This window comes from Harpia harpyja, chromosome 14 (assembly GCF_026419915.1).
Source record: "Harpia harpyja isolate bHarHar1 chromosome 14, bHarHar1 primary haplotype, whole genome shotgun sequence".
Lineage (NCBI taxonomy): Eukaryota > Metazoa > Chordata > Aves > Accipitriformes > Accipitridae > Harpia > Harpia harpyja.
The window spans coordinates 18,025,627-18,049,371 of record NC_068953.1 but is presented as its reverse complement, the minus strand read 5'-3'; the positions used below and the strand labels follow the sequence as shown (position 1 = coordinate 18,049,371).

General features: G+C 38.4%; 1 protein-coding gene across 8 annotated transcripts in view; it reads right to left on the bottom strand.

Moving 5' to 3' along the window:
* The window catches only part of MEGF11 (multiple EGF like domains 11), a 293,615-nt gene that overhangs the window by 219,010 nt on the left and 50,860 nt on the right, over positions 1-23,745 (bottom strand). The gene's annotated exons all lie outside the window — the stretch shown is intronic.

Genomic DNA, 23,745 nt, shown 5'->3' with positions numbered 1-23,745 from the left:
TCATTTTTTATCCATTAAAATGTAAATTTCAATCCCCTAAATTTAAATCTTAGTGTCAACAACATCCTGTGATGGTCTCACCTTAGCCACATACTGTATGAAATATTTCATTTTTCTATCTGCCTCCTCAATTTCATTTGATGACTCCTTGCTCCTCTGTTAGAAATCAATCATTGATTCTCAGACTTTGTTTCCTATCATTTCCTATCATATAAACAACATTTTGTTTACATATAGACTTTTTCTTCTGTAACATCCCAATAGGAAAGTTCAGTTCTTCCAGGAAGTTTGACGAAAGACCTTGCAAAAGCCTTCTGGAAATCTAATTGGATCTTCTTGATCCACATGTTTACTTCAAAGAGCTTTAACAATTTATGAAGCCTTTACAAAGCCATGTTGATTCTTCATAAATGTATCATATTCATCAAGAGGTTCCCTAATTCTGTTCTTAATTATAGTTTCTACCAAATAGAAAAATCTAGGTGCATCAAAATTAAAATGTATTCTAGTATTTGTGTGTGAGCGACTGAGGAAAATGCAAGAGAACAGTTAAGCCAGAAAACAAAAAGTTGGATTTCACTGAAGAAGCATTAAAGTGACTGAGTGTTTGCTGATTACACTATTTTAGTCTCTAAGTAGTAGCAAGCTTCCAACAAGCTGCCCTCTGTGGCATTCCTCCTTCTCATCCCATCTGAAATTTTCATGATAGTTTAGGCAAGGGATCATTTAAACACACACTTCATTTGGCTCTACATCAGATTTTGTTAGAAACAAGCTGTTATGAAAGCTAAATGAGGCCAAGAGTTTCAAAACTGATCAGGATTTTTTGGATGCCTCCATTTGTGATTAATAACTTGAGATACCATGAAAGGGCTGAATAATATGCAGAGCTCAGAATGCATGCTAAGAACAGGTTGTTTTAATCTGGGCAGTCAAGAACTAAGCCACTCAAACTCGCTAGTCACCTCTAAAAATTGTTGCCATGACCAACAGAAATATTGCCAATGACAGGTTGTGGTTTTGTTTTGTTTTTAATGAAAATTTAAAGCTGTTTTAAACAGATAAACACTTCAGGAAGGATTAGGTACTGAATACAAAAGCACTGACAATGTGATTCTTATCAACTGAGCACAGAGAAATTCAAGTGATAGAAGAACTAGCAGAAACGCCAGACTATGCACTGGGTTGCTGCATTCCCTCTACTGACATCTTGCACGATTAATGCGGGAAGACAGTAGACAAGAAGCTGCCTCTGTTAACAAAAGATGATATTTCAGTTAACAGGGTCTATTTAAGCCTCTAGGAGTCATTGTACTGAGGGCAAAATATTACCCCTTACATGCAGGGCAAAACAACTGGTCTATAATTTGTGCTACAAAACCCTTGCTGTCAGTCATATATTCAGTTTTCCATGTTCTCCTTAAGCACTGCTCTCTTTAAGGTTTGTGTGCATCTCTGCCTGTGATTTCAAGAAGGCAGTTCAATAGCTGGATATACTTGGAGTAGATACAGAAGTCACTACTATTCACAAATGTCCCCGATACCATTTCCAGACATAAGTTTCCTGTCACCTGGAGGTGACATAGACAAGGGGAGAAACAGAGCTGACCAGGACAGCACAACTGCTTTTGACTTTCAGCATGTTTCCTTCACAGTATCCTGTGAAGGCTCACAGGCTCATACCACAGGACCAGTTTGTACAGTTCAGTTCCTTGAAGAGGCCAATCCCAGCAGTGGCACAAGCTATGAACAGACCAAGAAGATGTACAAAACTAAGATCTTATGTTACACTTCAGTTCATACAATGGAGACAAGTCTGTTCTAACTTTGTCCTTCTAGCCATAAGGAGAATACCAATAAACGTAAGCAAGAACCTTAACTGTTCTACGCTCTCTATGAAAGTTAACCATGCTCCTCTGCTGCTCCACCGAAGTTCATGGCTGGAGTTACAGTGAATGTTAGGAGTGAAAAATTAAACAATTCTATGGTATTTTCAGTTATTAACATGACCTGGGAAAAAAAAGAATAAAAGCAAAATTTAGAGATTTTCACAGTTTATGGGGAAGTCATCAAGGAAAAGTATGAAGAGCTACATCCTGAGTCCTGTTTGCTTAGTCTTAGCAGCAGCCACCTCTGCTACATCATTCAGTGAAGTAGGTGCTGTTCAGTAAAAATAAAGGAACTAATTCAATTTCCCAAGATGTAATTTTAGAGGCTTTCTTTGAAAGACTGGATAAATGCACTGGGGCCCTAACTGCTAGAGTGCCCTCATGACTCTCCCTTATATTCTTTGAACCACAGTTGTTCAGTTTTCCAAAACTAGGTTGGGGGCTGATTTTAATGGGAACCAAATGTCCAAATCTCTTAAGTTGCTTTAAATTTCTAACCTCTAAAATATATCAGTGTGAGTTGCAATTGCTACAGTGCACATTGTTACAGTTCCATGGATATCTTATGAAGTCTGAAGATCTGCTTCAGTGCTAAGCACTCTTATAAGCTGACTCCACTGGAGTCATTGGGAGCTGGGCTACAGCAAAGCAGAAATAAATAATGAAGTAAGCTCTTCTCAGTCTATCAAATGTTATTTTTGGAAGCTCAGGATTGTTCCTTCAGTGCTCTCAGAGGAAAACTGGGTCAAAATACCACAGAGTCGTGCCACTAGGCAAGCACTCTAGGCAATTAGTTTAGTTATGCCTAACGAAATAGGTTTATCAAGAAAAAGGCTGGTGTATGTGTCTAGGATTCAGAGGACCTGAGTTTAAATCATACTGTCAAAAGACTTAAGGCGTGACACTGGGTTAGCAAGTGGCTAGACTGAGGTAGCTCAAATTCCACCCAAGTTCTGCATCTAGTATTTTCTGTAGGCTAGCTCTGAGCCTTCAGAGGCACTCAATCACCATACAACACTGGGCTTTGAAGCATCAGGTGAAATTTAAGACATACAAGTTCTCAAAGTCTCAGAATCTTCCACAGACAACAGGGGAAGAGGACTGATCAACCTGCCAGGTGCTTTAAGAATAAGCATATTACAAACTGGAAAGTGATTAGATACTGAAGCAACAATGTATAAACACATTTGGCATTACCCATCCACTCTATGAGATCAACATCAGCACACAAAGAAATGCAGACACTTTTTTTATCAGTAATTGCACAAACACTTTTTTTATCAGTAATTGCACAAACACAATATCCATGCATGCCTGTGCAAAGCACAAGTACCAGTCCAAAAAGATATTATTCATTACAATACTAAATTTCTTTTTCCTAAGTAATTGCATATTTAATCAATAGTCCAGCAGAAATATAATGAAAATATTACATTAACAACACCTAAAAACATTGCTGAAACAGTGCCCAAATACCAATAATTGCTGCCTCCTTTTCAGAAAGGTCAGCTTGGAAAAAAATTATCTGTGATTTTCTGCCCATAATTTTGTACTTGTACTCAACTACCAGTGTAAAATTGGAAGCCAGCCCTTTGAACATTTGGCCCTTTAAGTTATTAATCCAAACTCAAGTCCACGGAAACATTAGTGTTTCTTGTAATGCCTAAGCCCTGACCTGATCTTCCAAGCCCTGCCAGTTAGGACAGGGAGATGGCTGACATTCCACCAGCACTTTCTGCCAAAAGCAAGTTCATGTTGGCAGGCTTCAAAGGCAAAATCCTGGTACCCTGCAGTCTGTTCAACAGAAGACAACCTCCTGCAAGCTAAGAAACCCTCCCAGGGCAGTCATCTCTGAACTCTCTCAATTAAAACATGGTAAACAAGGAAAGTCAGAAAGAGCCACTTTATCCATTTGCCTGCTTAACCCTCCTACCCTGACCTCACCATCTGACCGTTGCTGTAAGCGGATGGCAGAGGAAGCCAGCCAGTGCTGTAGTGTCCCCCATACTGATCCCAGTCTTCTTGCATAGTGGAATTTTAAAGCTGCTGAAACTGTGTGGGGAGTCACATTCTCTACCGATTTAACAGTGTATTTATATTCACTATCCCATGCATATTTCAGATATTTCTTCACATACATTACTTCAGAAGAGAAAGTAAGCTGACACACGTCAAAAACCTGATCTTCCGAGAACTCAAGTTAGCTTGCTTACATACAGCCACCCACCTAATCCATGTTCAAGATGTCAAACAATTACAACATATGCTTCCTTAGACACTTAGAGCAACAAAGACCTTGTATCCCCAGAACACCCAGGATAAATAAAGCAACCTAAGTGTTACAGGCATGCCCAGATGAGGAATAATACGTTTCTAAGTATTTAGCTAAAAAAGCCCAACCATTTATTCCAACAGAATTTTTTTACAGCATTTAAAGAGTGCCCATGAAGTTGATCTGAAAATGGGAGTAACAAGCAATGAAATATAAGGATGTTTAATATACATGCAGTGAAATAAATTAACTATGATTCTGTGAAAGTGCTGTGAAAGTCAGAAAAAAAGCACCGTTTGAAAATGTAGAATATCCTTTATGGTTATATTTTTAAAAATTACTTCTATTTGTCAAGAACAATTGGCCCCTTCTTTTTGTCTTCATTTATCTCAGAGGAAAATAAAATGAAACAAACAGCAAAAAAGTCCCAAGTACAGTGAACAGCTGAGCCAGGGACAAATTAAGTAACACAGATTGATGGCTGTTGATCTACAGCAGTACTATCACATCCCAATGCTACATCTCATATTTCATTTAAAGACCCATCTCTTCTTTTCCAGAAACAGTGCAGTATTTATGGGAGAAGGCTGATTTGCAAGCCTTGGAGCTGCACTGAGAATCCAGATTCAGTTTTTCCAATTTGGCTTTAAGTTGGTGAATGCCTTGAACTTTCAAGGTAGTAATCCAAATAAAATGAAATGGAACACTGGAATAAAATGAACACTGAAACTAAACATGTATTTTCAAAAAATGCTGCAGGCAGGGCAAAGCTTTTTATCTCCAGTTTCTTCCTAAGACAGTAAGGAAATAATGTTTGCTTCCTCTGCATCTATACCTTTACTAACCCCACTGGTCCAATAGCATATATCTTCATCATTCTCCTCTGGGTTTTCCCAGTGCTTTATCCTCCCTAGCATTCTCTGTTACAACAACACTCAGATGTTCTCTTCCTGTGTTCAATTTCCCCTTCAGCCTCTTGAAATCTTAATCTAAAATTTTTTCACTTTATAGCTATTAAAAACATTGACTGGCCCATACAGAATATAACTTTTTCTATGAATGTCTGCTAAATATAAGATAAATGTTAAATCAATTTTTAGATTTCTAATGGGTTAAGAATTAGAGTGGCCACTTAAAAACTGCCAATTTTACTTGAAATATGAGAGGTTTCCTCAGAAGCTGCAATAATCCTTTGTGCTTTCCTGTGCTTCTTACAGGGCAAATCTGGAACACTATCAATACTGGAGGGATGGTATTTGGTTCAATCATGTCAAAGCTAAAAGGCTGAAGTTAGGAGCCCACGTAATTTATCTGATTTTCAGAGCATGCACAAATCTCTGTCTATCTGAGAATCAGGCCGGTTACTTAGGTGCCTAGAAATGGCTATACGCTCTTAGGTTTAGGCATCCAACATGGAAAATAGGCTGAACAGATCTGCCCTTCTCTAGGACAGAAAGCTGATGCCATGGAGAAGCTATGGTGTGCGAACAAGGACTTTGCAATTACGGCTGGTCACTGCTCTGAGGGGACATGCTGCAGAATTTTTGCTTCATAACTATCCACCAGCTGGTCACACATTGGGCCGGTAAGAAGGCACCTACTCAAAGTGCCTAAAGGTAGTCTCCCAAAACACCTCTAAAGGAAGCTCGAGATGCATATTAAAATGTGAGGTCAGGTTTAAGTCCTACCAAAAGCCTGACTCCATATCAAGGCAAGACTCAGAGACACACCAAATCCCTTTCCATGCCTTGATTCCCCTGTGAACCCAGCTGTGAACCAGAAAGGAGGAGTGCTGGGCCTAAAGGGCTGGCTGCAGGGCTCAGGAATACAGGTCACTTCAAGAAGCAAAATGTCTCTGCAGCCTAGACTTAAACTTGCATCTCTTGACCACCCACTACTGACTGTAGACCTTCAAGCTATATGACCAAAGACAGGCACCATGAATAGTCTTCGTTCAGCTACAGAGCAGTACCCAACTGCACCTTCACTAAGATGAGTCTCAACGGGTTGAGACAGGCAATGGCAGCATCTGCAAATGCTCTTTCATAACATCCAAACCTTACACTTCTGTGCCTGTTTTCTCCTCTGTGCAGAGCAGAGAGAAGAGGAGACTGTGGGCAAAATTCCCAGCAGATCCAAACAGTCTCCCAAAATATCCTCACCTTTCCAGGAACCATCACAGACACTGTTAGAGCAGTAACTGGAGAGATAAATGAGAACATGACCCCAGCCTTATTTAATTTTACATCACTATGCAAAGCTCTCGACTCTGCTGTCTCCATGACCTACTTTATCTATTGTTTATTTCTTTTTTTTTTCCAGGAAATTGTTCATTAAGGATGAAAGCACCTGGCTTACAGTAACAGGGCACTGTGCAAAATATCTGTCATAAAGCCCAGAGAGGAACATTCATAAATACATCAGAAAGAGCAAACCCACAAAGAACTGAGAGGCTGCAGGGGAGTATCTTAGGTAGAATGAAGGCAAAGAAGATGTAAGGGCCAAAGTCTCTACTGGTGTAAATGGCTGAACTCCACTGAGTTCACTGTGCCAATTTGTATCCAGAGAGAATTTGGATCTACCAGCTCAGTCATCAGATACAGACGATACTGGAGCTACTCAGGTTAGAACGAGTATTTTCTTTCTGGCAGAAAAACAGCAGCTAGAAAAATCACTATGGACAAAACCACATCTGAATAACTGGTGCATGCAACTACCTTGGCTTCCTCTTCCCCCTCCTCCTAAATTTGGCACTGAAAACTTATTTAACTACTTTGAGAAAAAAGGTTAATGAAAACTATAAAAGAGAGTTTATGGGGCAATTTTAGGGCTTAACATCCATTGTTTTACAGATGTACTAATTATGTTTTTTTCCACAAGTTAAGACAAGTACAGTTTTCTCCCTGTATTCTTCCCTCATCAACATCATATATGTACCATCTGCTAAGCCTTCTTACTGAGCCCTCTCCATAGCTTACTCTCAGATCCACAGCACTCAGATGGTCGAAGAGAACACTTCCCTATGAGTGCTTTATTAACCCCTCTGCAGAGGCATAAAAATTGGAGCTTAGAAGTTGCTTATACATTTTTCACTTAGTGTAACATAAGCTTAACGCGGCTTACTCTGTGTTGAGATTATCTGAGCAAGTATCACTTACATAAACAAAACCAAATACAACAAAAGTCCTCTCCAGTCAATAGGCACACAAGGTAATGGCTGGCAGGAAACAAGCGAGTTCCCCCTTTTCCTCTCCTCTCCTATCAGATACAATCTTCAGCACAGTAAAGAAAGCGTAAGCTTTGAGACTCTTGTAATGGTTAGCACCAAACTTGCAGAAAACTTTAATTAATAAGCAGGAGCTAATCTTGGTCTGCCTTCCAGAACACAGCATTAATGAAGGTCTTCTAAGCTCCCCACAGACTGTTCACCTCCTTCCATCTGCCCCAGTGCTTTAGGTACATGCTTGTGAGTCCTATTTCCCTCCTCAGCCATTTTTTCTGATCTTCTCATCTTCTTCTAAGTCTTGTTACCTTACACACTGCTGTCCAAAATCCCTTCTAAATAACCCCATTAAAACTGTATCAGGACTTCTTCCCAAGATCAACAGCCACTTTCCACTGCTCCTTCACAAAACTCACTTCAGGCAATTGCTTCTCTATTTGTTTAAACTGCAACTTAACTAAGTCCATCTCCAAAGGAACCTGCGCAGTCTCTAGGCTCTTAGCTACCAGTTTTAGCATCTACTGGGACTCCAGGTATGCTATGTGTTGCAGGGTAAAGGGTCAAAATCTTATAATTTGGTGATCCATCCTTTACCACAGAAGAAACAAGTTTTCTCTGTGCATGAAAATGTTTAAACTTTAAGTTTAGGAACAGTGGAAGCAAGATTGGTGATTGTAAACTCTCTTCTTGCCACTCATTAGAATCTTAAGAGTCTGCACATGACTGTTCTATCTTAACCACCTTTTCCTCTTCCTCCTGTCTTTCATCACACACAGCATTGCTTCCTTTCATGGCTTTCCATTCCTTTCTTCAAATATGGAGAAGCTAAACTATAGCTTATCTTTTCCTAAACTGACACTTTACATGATTTACTACTGTTATACCTGTGACATACAAAGTTGAATACGTTTAACAGATATGTATGAGCCAACTCCCTGGGACAGAGTAATCACCGTCCAATTAAACAACAGGCAGCCACAAGGATAAATAGATAAATACAGCACAAAAATATATTACTAAATCATTGATTACTGTTTTATATCCTGGACTATGCAAATAACTCCTGAACTGCTCCTTTCACTGATTCTTGAGGACTGTGTTGATAATACACTTTGCAATACCCTTTGGATTTTCTACCAAGCGGACAAGAAGATACAGCGTGTACTGGCTTTCTTCCACATAAAGATGGAACACAGAGCTTGAATTTCCCTATAACACCCATACTTCCAGGCTTGTGATTGCTACCCTGTTCTGAATCCCTCTAGGAGAGTGGGTTGCAAGTCAAAACTGTACATGTGTCTAGACTTTTGGTCTCATGCTCTGCACCTTGGAAATTATTTAGCTTGTTCTATCTTAAGGCATTCTTACTTCACTACTTGTTTCGAAGAGAGTCTTTAATATGAACTAGGAAGAGAAAGCTAGTCTTGCAACCCAAGAGCAGGAACAAAGAGTTTAGCTCTCAGGTATTACAGTGATGAGAGTGCTAAAGAAACAAGTAGAATAGAATAAAGCAGTATTGTGTACCAAGCACACTTGTCAACCAAGTGCCATGTGTACACTCTGAGCTGTCCTTGCCTCAGCCTTACCCCTTGTAAAATGGAACAAGTTCTTCTTCCCAACATCCCATTTCTGACTGTCATTCACAGAAGAAAAGCATACGTAAATGCACAGTGTAATGGTTAACTGGATTTTAGTTATTTTTCATAACTTATGCTGTCCAGTCTCATCTACTGAGGAATAAAACCCCCTTATCCTATGCCAATGTAGACAACAGATACAAATGAACTATGGAGATATGATGTGTTTTGCTTGTTTGTTTATTTGTTTAAACTTGGAGCCCACCCACCAGCCCAGTCATTCATTTTTCAGACTGTTTCAATTCTTTGATTTGCTAACTAGCAAGTCAAACATCAGGTGGGAGTAGTAATGAGTAGGTGGGAACCAGAGCAGTCAGAAGCTATTAGAATGTTATTCCAAGAGCTTGAAAATCTGAAAATTGGAAGTTGATTTTAAAAAAAATATAGTAAACAATTCTCATGTTTTCAGACACTTTTTTTTTTTTTTTTTAAATACTGATTCTGACAGAGTATTTATCTGTCTTTAAGTTCCTCCTGAGAAGGATTTGGTCAAAATATCCCCTTCAGACCTTATAACATCTCACTGAAAACAGGCACAAAAAGGCCAGCTGGAAATAGGGATATCAGTTTAGCTCTAAAGGATGTTCACACTTTGCAATTTAAACAAAATATTTACTAGTAATGTATCACCTTATTATCATGAATTGAGAGTAAATTGAAATTTCATGCAACTGAATAAGCTAATTACAGATACATACTTTAAAAACTAGGCTTTTCATGTTCTTAAGTATAAGCAATTAAGGGTAAGAGTAATATTTCATAATTATGTCATTGATCTAAATTCCTTTTCATTTTTCTATGAAAGCACTATACTTACATAAGACACATCTGAGGTTGTTCCTGTTTCTCAGATCCGCATTTGTTCTAATCAAATATTCACCTCGTGACTTGTTTGTTTTTTTTTTTACAGTTTGCCTTCACATGAAATTAAAATTTTGAAAGTCTGAATGTATCATTAACTTTGAAGAAAGTACTAAAAACTCATTTAAAAAAAAAGTCATAGGGAGCTATGGGAAATTCTGTATTAGGCTGGCCTACTAATTAAATCAACTATGCTATATTACTTCCACTGTTCAAAAGTATCCGCCTACAGATCTAAAATCTTTTCAGAATTATTAAAATCACGAGTAAAAAATCCCAAATCTCTTTCCTCTTTCATGTGGAGCCACACAGAATGCACTTTTTCAGATTTCAAAGTCCATTAAAACATCACCTTTGAAAACAGATGCACAATCAGGCCCAGAAGTGATTTATGCAAGCAAGATGCTCAGAACTGCCAGGAACTACTCATGTTCAAAGTACCCCCAGCAGGCTGAGCTAGGTCCAGTTTGTATCACATATAATTAGGATTCTTCAGACCATAAAATCAATAATATAATTAGTAAATGGTATGTTATTTCTCAGAATCTTTCTACAACTTATCTGCTGCTAATGACATGTAATGTTAATTAATGAAAATACATGTGATAAAAAGTTCTTTGGAGAATTATCTAATTATGTACTATAAAAAATGAAGTATGTAATAGCTGTAATTTATGTTTATATCAATGACGATTGTTTAGGATACTCTAAGACATTAGGATTACAAGTCACCTTTAGCCACGCTTTCTCCTGCCTTACAGAAACTCTTTTTTGAGCTGGTGTGTGTATAACAGATGACCCAGTTCATTAATGAGTTATGTCTCATTTATAATACCAAAGTCTGCAGGTAAATTCTTCCTCAGCTGTGGGACAGAACCAACAGAATAGTTTATGAAATTCACTTACCTTTTGACAATGGATGACTGACAGCAAACCATCACAATTGAAGTTACTGACAAAATAAATAAACGGAACCTGGGGAGATTAAGCAGGGATTTCAAAAGAATAACTACAGTTCTTAGAGAAGAATGATTACAGAAGGCCAAAGTATTTCATAACCTCACAGGAATGCAACATTTTGCTACCAATCACTTTGACTGTCCGAGACCCCAGCTATTGAGGAACATTTATATTTAAAAATATTCTGATTTGATGTAACATGTCTAAGTAACTTTTCATGATTGTCAGGCACACGGAGAAAGGCAAAAGGAAATTTTTCATTATTATAAAATGCTGTGGGATTCACCAGAAACATTGTATCAGGTTTAATATGTTTGTTTCTAAACTAGAAAGGAAGGATAGAATAAATGCATCATATTAATACCATAGGGCAGCTTCTATAGTTAATATGTCACATCAATTAGCTCCTATTTCCCAAGACATTTTGGCTTTAATAATATATATCCTAATGCTCTTGCCTAATATTAGCTATAGATAGTAAATGAACCTCTGGGTTTGGTGAGACTATTCTAATACCAGAATCTGAGTATGCACCTCACTTGCAATAACTTTTTCCAGTACAGATGTGTAAAAAAGGAACACTCCTGATATTATCTCACTTTTCTCTCTAATAAACATACCGAGTAGCATAATAATATTCAGAAATTTTAAATATTCTTACGGCAGCTCTATTAATTCCACCTAGGACATGCCCCGATGTTCAGTGGCACGCTATTGTTAGTATGAGCAGGGAACACCAAACTTACAAGTAAGCTAAGGTTTTCAACAATCTAAATTCCTAGCCAAAATAAGAGACATATAGAGGAAAAAAAAAAATAATCTTGCTGTTTCTGTAGCAGTTTAGTTTAGTTTGAAAGACAAAGTGTGAAATTGCTGAGAGCAGGATGTTGGCTAAATAGGTGCCACTTGTACTTGCCCCAGATGTGATGGAGCTGGCATGCTGTTCAATACAAAGTGATTAATGATTGCTTGCAATCAGCCCTAGAAATCAATTGGCATTGAGTGACATAATGATTCTATGACATCATATAGCCTCACATCTGATGCTTGTTCTTGGACACATTTCTCCTCATGCTGCCATTTTTGGCACTGTGAGTGGGCTCAGAAAAATTATGGGCTTTATGATGTTCATGAATAAACAAGTTTTCACATGAGAGAGTTTTCTATTCCTTTCTGCCAAATTTTATTTTCTGTTCATTCATGACCCCTCCCATCACCAGTCCGGCATGTCAAATTCAACTACACGAGCAGTGCACAGGAGAAGTTATATATTTAAGGTTGGTCCTTTATTTCAATTAATAATTATGTGTCGTGGTTTAATCCCAGCCAGCAACTAAACACCACGCAGCCGCTCACTCACTCCCCCCCACCCAGTGGGATGGGGGAGAAAATCGGGAAAAGAAGCAAAACCCGTGGGTTGAGATAAGAACAGTTTAATAGAACAGAAAAGAAGAAACTAATAATGATAACACTAATAAAATGACAACAGTAATAATGAAAGGATTGGAATGTACAAATGATGCGCAGTGCAATTGCTCACCACCCGCCGACCGACACCCAGCCAGTCCCCTGAGCGGCGAATCCCTGCCCCCCACTTCCCCGTTCCTATACTGGATGGGACGTCACATGGTATGGAATACACCGTTGGCCAGTTTGGGTCAGGTGCCCTGGCTGTGTCCTGTGCCAACTTCTTGTGCCCCTCCAGCTTTCTCGCTGGCTGGGCATGAGAAGCTGAAAAATCCTTGACATTAGTCTAAACACTACTGAGCAACAACTGAAAACATCAGTGTTATCAACATTCTTCGCTCTGAACTCAAAACATAGCACTGTACCAGCTACTAGGAAGACAGTTAACTCTATCCCAGCTGAAACCAGGACATTATGATAGACTATAGGAGAATCATATGAGTGAGAAAAGGAAAGAAGGTGCTACTGCTAGTAGAACCCCAAGTGTTGTAAGCCATGTAAATTTCTTTCTCAATTTCAGCTGTACCACTGCTGCATCAGCAGAACGTTATTTTGTTACTATTTTTGGCACTATTGATAACAAGTTTTTCCAAAGCAACTGTTCTAAAGCAATTAATGTTCTTAAGTGACTCCCAATGCCCACTTCCAAATGCATTTTAGGATGCTGTACATTAAAAAAAAAAAAAAAGACCACAGAAACTGAGGAATAAAGTGCAGCTTCTTTAATCTCTGTTCGCATGTGATAGGTTTCTCCCTGCCATAATTACCATAGTGGCCTTCTCTACATTTGTTCAAGTTTAATTTTAAATTTTTTTAATAAGGGGGACAGCAGCAATACATAACATTCCAAATGAAGTCTCACCACTCCCTTGTACAAGGGTTCTGATATTTTTCTATCTCTGCACAAAAATACCTTACTGAATCAGTCCTAGAACAGCATTGCACTTCATATTGGCAGCTCACAGACATCTTATAACCCATGACTATAACTAGATCTCTGTTCTCCTCTGTCACATCCAAATGATGAACCTCTACCTTATGGCAAAAATTCATGTTGTTAGTCCCTGACTGTACATCTTTGCATCTGTTTTATTAAATTTCTTGCTGCTACTCCAGTCCACAAGGTCATCCAGTTCTTCCTGTATTACAATCCAGTCCACCTTGGTACTGAGAAGCTCATCAGCCTCCTAGATCAAATATGGACTACCATTCTATCAAGCAAGGGACAGTCAAGAATTCTGATACCTCCTAGCTTTCCCAGATGAAAATCCCATAACATAGTAACCTTAGTAAAAGGTTAAAAAAAGGTTTAAAAAAAGGAGCAAAACCTTAGTACAGTCTACAGGGTTGCATATAGTCATTTCATGTATAACTTGAATTACAATAGACAAATCTGAAAGAAGGGTTCCAGACTCAAGTATTCAAGTTATCACATTCTTGTTAATCACAGCAAGTTGCCTTTTATCACCCAAAACTTTACATCTAGAAAACGGAAATAGAATCTCTGGGTTCTGCATTCATATTAATTATAGGCTAAAGAGTATGCACTTCTTCATGAAGAATTAGCTAGATGCTTGTAATTGAATACATAAAAGTGAAAGTAAGCTTACTAAATCTGCTCCTATATTTTATTATTTGCAGTTTGCTTCAGCAGAAGTTGTACTAGTATAAACAACAGAGGATAACTCCTGCATGATAAATAGTCTGTGTAAATTTTTACAGAAAAAGTTCTTTGGTCCAGTTTGTAATGTGTTCTTTCAGTATGTGCCTACGTGCACAGCACGGAACATCAGCGACCACAAACACAAGCAGTACAGTACAGGCTAGCATGTTCTAGGAAACAAGGCATCAGTTGATGCATTTGAAGTAAATGATAGCTTAAGTCTTAGTAAAAGATAGAACAACGTAACTGTCAGAGCAATTTTCCACATCAGTAGTTTAACACCTGAACTATTGTTTATTTTTGCAACTGAACTATTCCCAGTTTCCGTCTGTTCTACTCTGAATCAACATCCGTTCTGAGATGTGTCATAAACAATGTTTGCCTGAAAGAGCCAAACATACCACCGCCGAGGTGGAGGCTTAATGAGGAAACAGTAGTTCCTTAAAAAAAAAAGGTTGGTTCATTTTCTGTAAACATCTGGTCTGTAAATAACTGTAGGCTTCACAGACAGTATAACATTAGACTGCCTCTGACTTAACGTCATAAAGATTGAGTTATTAATTTTAATTTAATGCTCCCATAATTTTCAGCTTTGAATATGAATATAATCTTATAGTCTGTTACCAGCTATCTCAGGAATGTAGCAGAAATTACAACTTTCTTATGTCTTCTATTTTTCACAGGAACAACCAGCTAAGCATCTTTACTTCAGGCATTTTTAAAGTTTTTTCATAGTTCAATAGCAGTGCACAAAGAAAGTTTGATTTCGAAATGAAGAAACAGACAACTTATTTAATATACTAATTTTCCAGGTTCAAAACAGTTTGATTATTTCCATGGTCTAAGAGAAATCAAAAACAAATTGTGAGGTGTAAAAGAAGAATTTATTTCCAATGGTTAATCCTTCAAAAAGCCACAGGGAAAGAGACTCAGGATGTAGTAATCATTAATGGAAGAGCGATTGCTGAGTTCTATTCCTAGAAACAAAGAAATAAGGCTACAGCTGAGTCACAGAAACAGGTAAGTTCTGGCTGACCTACCGTGAGGACTTTTGCTCACACTGCAACTCTGAAAAGGCTCTTTCAGAATCTAATCAAACTACTGTTGTGGGGAAGGTAAAGTTCGACTATAATTTCCTGGAAAATACTCCTTAAATGGTTCCAGTCATACTTTTCTACCTGATGTCTTTCTCCAAGCTATTTTGATTCATAACTGTTTTCATTTTCATGAAACTGTCCTTAAAGAACCAAGTAAACATGTCGTTCACACCACCAACTCTTCAGTGCCCGCTGTGGACAGACACACAGAAAGAAAAGCAGGCAGTGAGCAGCTGACTCCTAACTACAAAGCCTGGGCATGTAGTGAAGATCCACATACCACAAGGAGCGCACACAAGAGGGTGAAATCCCAGCCTCTAGCAAAAATACTAGCGGACACAAGGCAAAGAAAGCACCAACTGCTAATCCAACCTCTAAGAAAAAAAATATTCTTACAGAAGCCTAAAGCTTCCCACAGCTGTGCTGGTTGGAACCCAGTATCTAGCTGTCCTCATTACTGATGCGGAAAACATGCTTACTCCATGACCTTGCAGCATGTGGATTGTAGCACAGAATCTTAAGGACACTCAGTGTCTATAAACTTGTTTGTAAAATATTATGCAGAAGAAATATAGCTCTAATACTGGTAATATTAACTTGTTTTCTTTTACCTTACTAATAAGGAATCCTGTAGAGTATTGAAGACAGAAAATCCACGTGTATGAACTATTTCTCTTTCTGATGTGGGTGGTAAGCCAAAAAGTTATTAGGCACCAGGCCAGCAGGAGGAAACAGGGACAAATAAATGAATGAGAGTAGAGGTAATTGTGGCACTTATTTGGATTAGATGCAGATCACCAATGAACTCTTTTGCTATTTGTTTCCTCCTAAGGGAAATCTCCCTTTCCCAGCTTTAATTTAATCATGGGAAAAATATGTCAAGTATTGATTATAACTAGAAACTAAAGTCTTCTACAAGCATGTACACATTAACACTATCACTCAGACATGACCTGGAAGAAATCCTCTGTTTGCCTTTCTTCATCTTGATTCCTACTTCTTCTAACAGATTGTCTTATACAGAACAGCACGTTCAAACTTGTAAACATCAGTTTTGGTGATGAAAAAGTCCAGGAGGGAATTTGTTAAAACCATTAAATTTATGTTGCTTGTGATGCTAAGCATAACTAAAAGACATGTCTTCCAACTATGAAAGCAGAATACAATAAAGCCTCTGAGGAAATACTATATATCAACACTGATTTCAATTTATTGCAGTTTGAAACAATATTCCGGTCAAGTCTAAAAGTAGGAGAATTTGGCACAAATCCTTGTGAAAATCCTAAAATGGTGCTCTTTGCTCATGATCCTTGAGAGAGAGAAAAGAAACAAGTGACACACATCTACACATTGCATTAGACTGCAAAGCAGGAACAGGAAACTAATGGATGGAAGATTTCTAAAAATGACTCTCTGCCACTTCCTCCATACCTGCTCAATCCAGGCCACACTCTCTGCCCTTTAGTCTTTTGTCTGTTCCAGATCACATCGATGTCACATTTTGAAACTCATCAGTATTAGAGAAAGGCAATATGTAGTTTCACTTTGCTGACAAAGTTCTCAAGATTTCAAAAATTTCCCATTTTACTTTGAAATTAATTCAGACCTTTTAGAGGAGAAGTAATAGTGAATGCCTTTGCCACACGTATGTTGTAATAGTTTATATTATGTAATAGCCCCTAAACTCATATAGAGGGCAGAATTTCAAAACCCTGACCTGAATCAAGAATAGGCCTTTGAAACTTGAGTCAGTTCCCTTCCAAATGTTGGCAATCTGAGATGAACAGCCTTTCTCCTTCTGACCAGAAATTCACCCTTGTCAAAAACAGTACGCGTGCTCTGATAAAAAGATAGCTTCATGTATTGACATCTTCTGATTAAGAAAACATTACCAATTACCAGTACTCATTTCTCATTATGATCAGCCATCTTTCATCTCTGATTGCATCCCTACTCAGACTTCTGCTGTTTTCAGTGTGACACAGTCAGCTGTGTATACTCCCATACAAACCCATAGAGCAGAATTCATTCACCCTTCTGCACGAGTTGCCTGATATGTCTCTGAAAAAATAGTTAATTCATTGTCCCTTGCTTTCTGCCTATCAGCTTCTCACTGATCAGTGTCCTTCTGGTGTATAAACCTCATACAGCTATAGGCTCTCTCTTGTAAAACCATTCTGTCGAGAACCATTATTTTCAAATATACAAACATTTTCATTTTCACAATGCTGTTGCATTTTGCAGGTCATATCACATGACCTTTTTTTTCTTTATCTGTATCCCTATATACCTGCAAGTCACAAGACTTATATCAAACTCAAAGAAAAACCAACCATGTTTCCAGAACCTTGTTCTGTTGAACAAGATGACAACATGCGATACTCCTTGCTTCACTGGAGACATTTCAACAGCTTAACAGTTCTAGTTAGACTAAATCTATCTTTACACAGTCTGCTTTTATACACAGGTTTTACTTGATTGGGAAAAAGCAGGGATTAACAGAGTTATGCCTAAACCTGTAGTTGCAAAACGTGCTATCTACACGCAGCAGGAGATGCCTGCCAAGCCTCATCAACAACAAAAAGGTAGTAAGAGAGTCAGTTTCAGCTAATGCTGAAATACAGACAGAAAAGTTCATGAACCCACAGATTACAGCTGAAGGGTCCCCCTCTACTGATTTCAGTTCTTTCATAATGCACAATCTGCACATCTCCCATTTTGACCACACTGCTATAAGCAGACCGTGCAAACACAGTCTGGAAGCATCTCCTAGCTGGGACTTATTGTCACAGAAGCTGGACTGGAATCTCTCCAACTACTTCTGCATGTTTCTCTATCTCTTTATTTAGACTGAAGATCACGTAATTGGGCATCTTTGCAAAATAATGCTCCTACGTGGTGGTCTGGATAGACACAAATTTTACGACGCAGTTCATAAATCTAAGAAGTCTTTGTATCTTTTTCTTGTCTTCTGGGCCAAAACCACTACTGTCATTAACCTGTACAATTTGCTGTCACATTTCCTCCTCATTACATTATTCTACTGCATGGGATTTACACTTCTGCTTGCTCCTGTTATGCCCAGCAACACTGTTTCTGTCCAGAGCTATTCTGAGCTTCTGATTATGATATTCTACTCTTTCTCCAAATCAAAATGTAATCTGCATAGTCCTAAGACGCTCTTTATTATCCAAGTTTGTTGTATTTTCTTATCAAACACTTTGGATATCAAAACCAGCCCCAAAACATTGCCCCAAAGATAAAAAATAACGAACAGCCGTAGTCATATATTCTGATTTTACACAGACATACACTTGCTGGAAATCTCCTGGAATAACAAACATTTTTCCTGCAGCCACTCCACTCACCTATAAGAGGAAGAACTAAAGAAAGTTCCTGAATATTCTGCCCATGATTCTTTTGTGAGTTGCTAGGTAATGACATTGTTAGAGAGTTTAATGTTACGGCTTCACTACTCCTCTAGCACCTGTCCAGCCAACGCCTGACAGAAGAAGATAAATTTATTTATAATACACAGCAAAGTGAATAACAAAGAGTTTATATAGTTGTCTCTGGCAAAACTGACAAGTCGTAGCTGGCAGCTTTAATCAGCTCCCAGCTGAGCCTGGGAAATTGGAGGGAACAGAGTGCTGACCTTTCTGATGAATTTCTGAAGGAAGGTTAAAGTTTTGTTTACTTTTTTAATGGGAAGAGGTATCAAGTTCTAAGACCTCTGGAAAAAAGGAAGATTCCTGCATAAGAGCATTCTACACTATATTTAACAAAGTAATTATTAGTTTATCTAAAACTGATTTTTTCAAATAAAGGGATATGGCCTAATGTTACATAGATGAAAATGCCTATAAGGTTTAATGCCACAAATCACTGCCAGATGCTGAAAATGTACTAGATATTATTTTCAGGTCTTGAATGTGAAAAATGCAGTAGAATATAGTTTAAATTTAATTTTTACAGGTCAGTTCTTAAAACCACCGATTTTTTTTTTCGCAACAAGTATTCAGCTCCTACTTGTTTTGTATGGAAACAGTGTGATTTTTCATGTGCATTTGCTTAACTAGTACCAAGAATACAAACGTAAGCAATGACTAATGATTTGATCAGATATTTCAAAGTAAGTTATAATTTATTGTTTTGCGGTATCTATAAAATCTCTGGCATTGGTTTTAAAAACTACTGAACATCTACTCTCTTAAAATTAAGCTCCTTGGAATCATGTCTGAAGATTGAGAGATCCAGCAGCACTTTTCCAAATGTTTCACCTTATGGTTTATACCCTCCTGCAGCCACCACCCAAACTGACACCACAGGGGACTTTGTTTTTCTAAAAAGCCAAAACTGTTTTCTGATTAATAGTATCATATCACAAAAGTATCTGCTCATACTGCTAGCTCAAGTGTCTACTCCATATGAATGGCTGATACAGAGACCTCACAAGAATTTAGGAAGGTTGGTGACTTGTAAATCAAGACCAATGAGAGTTTTGCAGTAAACAAACTGCAAACCTTTTGCTTTTTTATAATCTAATTTACTGATCACTTTCTGTCCACTAACTTTTAAAAAAATGAACCCATAGCTTTAAATCACCACCACACATATACTCACACACTTCCAAAGTTGTTTGCTGAACTAGTTGCTATATAAATCACTGTACAATTTTTCAAACAACACTGAAGGAACTTAAGTATTGATTTTTGCCACAATAGTATATAGGATGCACCTGAATGTCCATCAAAAACACTTGCACCAGTAAAGTAGTTCCATGTTCTAGTTTGTTTTCTACTTTCCTCACAGTTCTACTTCAACAACTTCTACTTGGCATCAGTGGCAGACATTGAAATTTGGTTATAGGTCTGGGCCTTCCAACTTACACTCATTGTTCATATAGCATTATATGAACATTATATACATGTATACATATATAATGTGTATACATATATAATGTATATACATACACATGAGCATGATATAACCAGTTCCTTCTGTTTGACATCAGTGGAATTGTTCAACTGGACCACTTATTTACAGGGAAGATGACAAAGAACCTGTCGTGGTTTAACCCCAGCCAGCAACTAAACACCACGCAGCCGCTCACTCACTCCCCCCCCACCCAGTGGGATGGGAGAGAAAATCGGGAAAAGAAGCAAAACCCGTGGGTTGAGATAAGAATGGTTTAATAGAACAGGAAAGAAGAGACTAATAATGATAACACTAATAAAATGACAACAGTAATAATGAAAGGATTGGAATGTACAAATGATGCGCAGTGCAATTGCTCACCACCCGCCGACCGACACCCAGCTAGTCCCCGAGCGGCGATTCCCTGCCCCCACTTCCCCATTCCTATACTAGATGGGACGTCACATGGTATGGAATACCCTGTTGGCCAGTTTGGGTCAGGTGCCCTGGCTGTGTCCTGTGCCAACTTCTTGTGCCCCTCCAGCTTTCTCGCTGGCTGGGCATGAGAAGCTGAAAAATCCTTGACTTTAGTCTAAACACTACTGAGCAACAACTGAAAACATCAGTGTTATCAACATTCTTTGCATACTGAACTCAAAACATAGCACTGTACCAGCTACTAGGAAGACAGTTAACTCTATCCCAGCTGAAACCAGGACAGAACCTCACTGACATAGGAGTGTTTCCACAATTGTTATAATGGAAAGGCGCTGGCTATAATCGCGTCTTTTCTATTCTGACCTATCTGGTTAAGAAATGTTTCAGAGACATATGCTTTAGCAGTAAGGAAAAATTGTTTACACTTCCCTTGTGAGATAAGGCTGTGCTCTATTGTTACAGTGAAGGGATATGAGGATCAGGAGGTAACAGTACACGTAACTAAAGCACAATTCCTCCTGGTCTCAGAGAAAGGTTCTGTTTCCTCAGCAGGAGAAAACACCAAGTGAATTATATCCTTCCTGTAAGCATGAGACAACCCACACACTGCTAAAAAGTTTTTATAAATTGTGATGGATGATAATTCTGTAGCTGCTTCCGTCCACTCCTGCATGCTAGTACAAGGATCAGTTCAAGAAATTAAAGGGGAACATAAAAGCTGGATTAACAAAAAATAGATGTATGTACTACTACAAAATTAATATGTTGCCATTGCAGATCTATATCCTCATTTAGCTGAGTTACACTCATGAAAATATACAAACAATATTATTAATATCATTGTGGGACATCAATCAAAACCATTCCCACTACTTCAAGTACAATAAAAATCAACAAGTTGGTTTTACACCAATAAATCTCCTAGACTGTGGGTCAGAAATAATTTATATATAAATATAAAACATATAATCAATATATAAATAATTAAGAATTTTCTTATGGGTGAAAGAATCCACATCCTGATATAAAAATTCAGGAGAATCAGAGCTTTTCTTAAACTGATAAAACTCACCATATTGTCACTATCATTGCTGTTTCAGAGTACTGTGAAATTGAAAATATTACAGGAATACAAGAAGATTAAAAAATGTTACATTTAGTCAAAACAGCGGTCCAAGTAGTTCAGATTCCTTACTATTTACATGTTAGAGGCATGCAAGAGATCCTTGACTACCAAAGAGTGGATATTTGTTATCATTTATATGAATGTGTAGTTTTTCTTTTGAATTATGCCAGATGCTTGACCTCTGAGATATTCTTAGAATCATAGAATAGTTTGGGTTGGAAGGGACCTTTAAAGGTCACCTAGTGCAACCTCCCTGCAATGAGCAGGGACATCTTCAACTACACCAGGTTGCTCAGAGCCCCATCCAACCTGACCTCGAATGTTTCCAGGGATGGGGCACCTCCCACCCCTGGGCAAGCTGTCCCAGTGTTTCACCACCCTCATTGTAAAAAATTTCTTCCTTATATCTAGTCTAAATCTACCCTCTTTTAGTTTAAAACCATTACCCCTTGTCCTATAACTACAGGCCCTGCTAAAAAGTCTGTCCCCACTTTTCTTACAAGCCCCCTTTAAGTACTGAAAGGCTGCAAAAAGGTCTCCTCGGAGCCTTCTCTTCTCCAGGCTGAACAACCCCAACTCTCTCAGCCTGTCCTTAAAGATGTGCCATCCCTCTGATCATTTTTGTGGCCCTCCTCTGGACCTGCTCCAACAGGTCCATGTCCTTCCTGTGCTGTGGACCCCAGAGCTGGATGCAATACTCCAGGTGGGGTCTCACCAGAGCGGAGCAGAGGGGCAGAATCCCCTCCCTTGACCTGCTGGCCATGCTGCTTTTGATGCAGCCCAGGATACAGTTGGCTTTCCAGGCTGCAAGCGCACGTTGTCGGTTCATGTCCAGCTTCAGCTTTTCATCCACCAGCACGCCCAAGTCCTTCTCAGCAGGGTGGCTCTGAATCCCTTCATCCCCCAATCTGTATTGATACCGAGGGTTGCCCCGACCCAGGTGCAGGACCTTGCACCTTTGTGCAAGTGCTGTTTCACATCTTTCCTTTTCATTCTTGTCTAACTTAAATTTCATTGGAGTTATGAGACAAACTGATCTGAATGTTTGAGCAACATACTCCAGACTGCTCATCATTTATTATATAAATTTATTATCCATTTCTATTCTAAGGTAAATAATTTCTAGCTCTTCAACATAGTCTAAAAAGAGAGTTTTGCTACATTTCAAAGCATTCCTATCACATCTGTAAAACTCATTCAGCTACTATAGCAGCAACATGTCAAAACTATCTTTGAAAAACAAATTTAAATTCTTTTTTAAATAAACTGTGTTGTTCAAAATTAATTCAAATGCAAAGGACTCTGTGATTTTAACTGGACTTTTTAAAGTGTTAGATCTGCTCCTAAATCAGAGCATCACATGATATCCTTCTTAGTTGCCTAAGGATGTGAGCAGATTTCTTGGGTTGTTTCAAAGCTTCAGTAGAATGACACTGATTCAGTTAAGCTAAGGATCTGAATCCAAGTGACTCACACTGCAAGAAATAAACTTGGAAAAGCTCTACTGCTATAGTCACAGAACAATCTCATAGTTTAATATATTATTTTCACCAGCTTCAGACTGGAATAACCTCACTGACTGGAGGAGAGGTCCTTCTTGGTTAGTGAAAGCAGAATCAGCTTCCTGAACCTGAATGTATGATGTATAGGTCACCTCGTTTTTTGCATGGAAAGCATATTATATATATCACTCTAGAGGCAGAATCAGGGAACAAAAGCAGTAAAATATTTCCTCAGGGTAAAATATAGCTCCCAGGAGTCATAAAGCCTGAAGCAAAAGGTTATTTTACCCAAGACATATGCTGTATGTTTTATTATTCTTGGGGGGGGGGACAGTGGTGTTTTTCTAATATGCTGGTATTCCAATACCTGAGACTTCATCCTACCTGCCCTTTGCAGACCTTGGAAGCGAAATGTCCTTAATGACACTGATGGGCAGAAAGAGAAGTGAAACAGAGAAGTCAAGACACCAGTGCAGAACCATTTCATGTTTAGTGAAGCACAGTGAAGAATGATAGATGTAGATAATTACCTGCAATTTGTATCTGAGTCAATCTTTTAGACAAAACACCACATAAGGTTTTAAAAGTCCAAGGTGAGACTCCAGGTGGTAGTAATGAATGGTAGGCAGAGCAGTCAGTAGCCTAGACCTTCGGGGAGTGGAACAGACAAGTGCTGGTCGGTATATCAGGGTT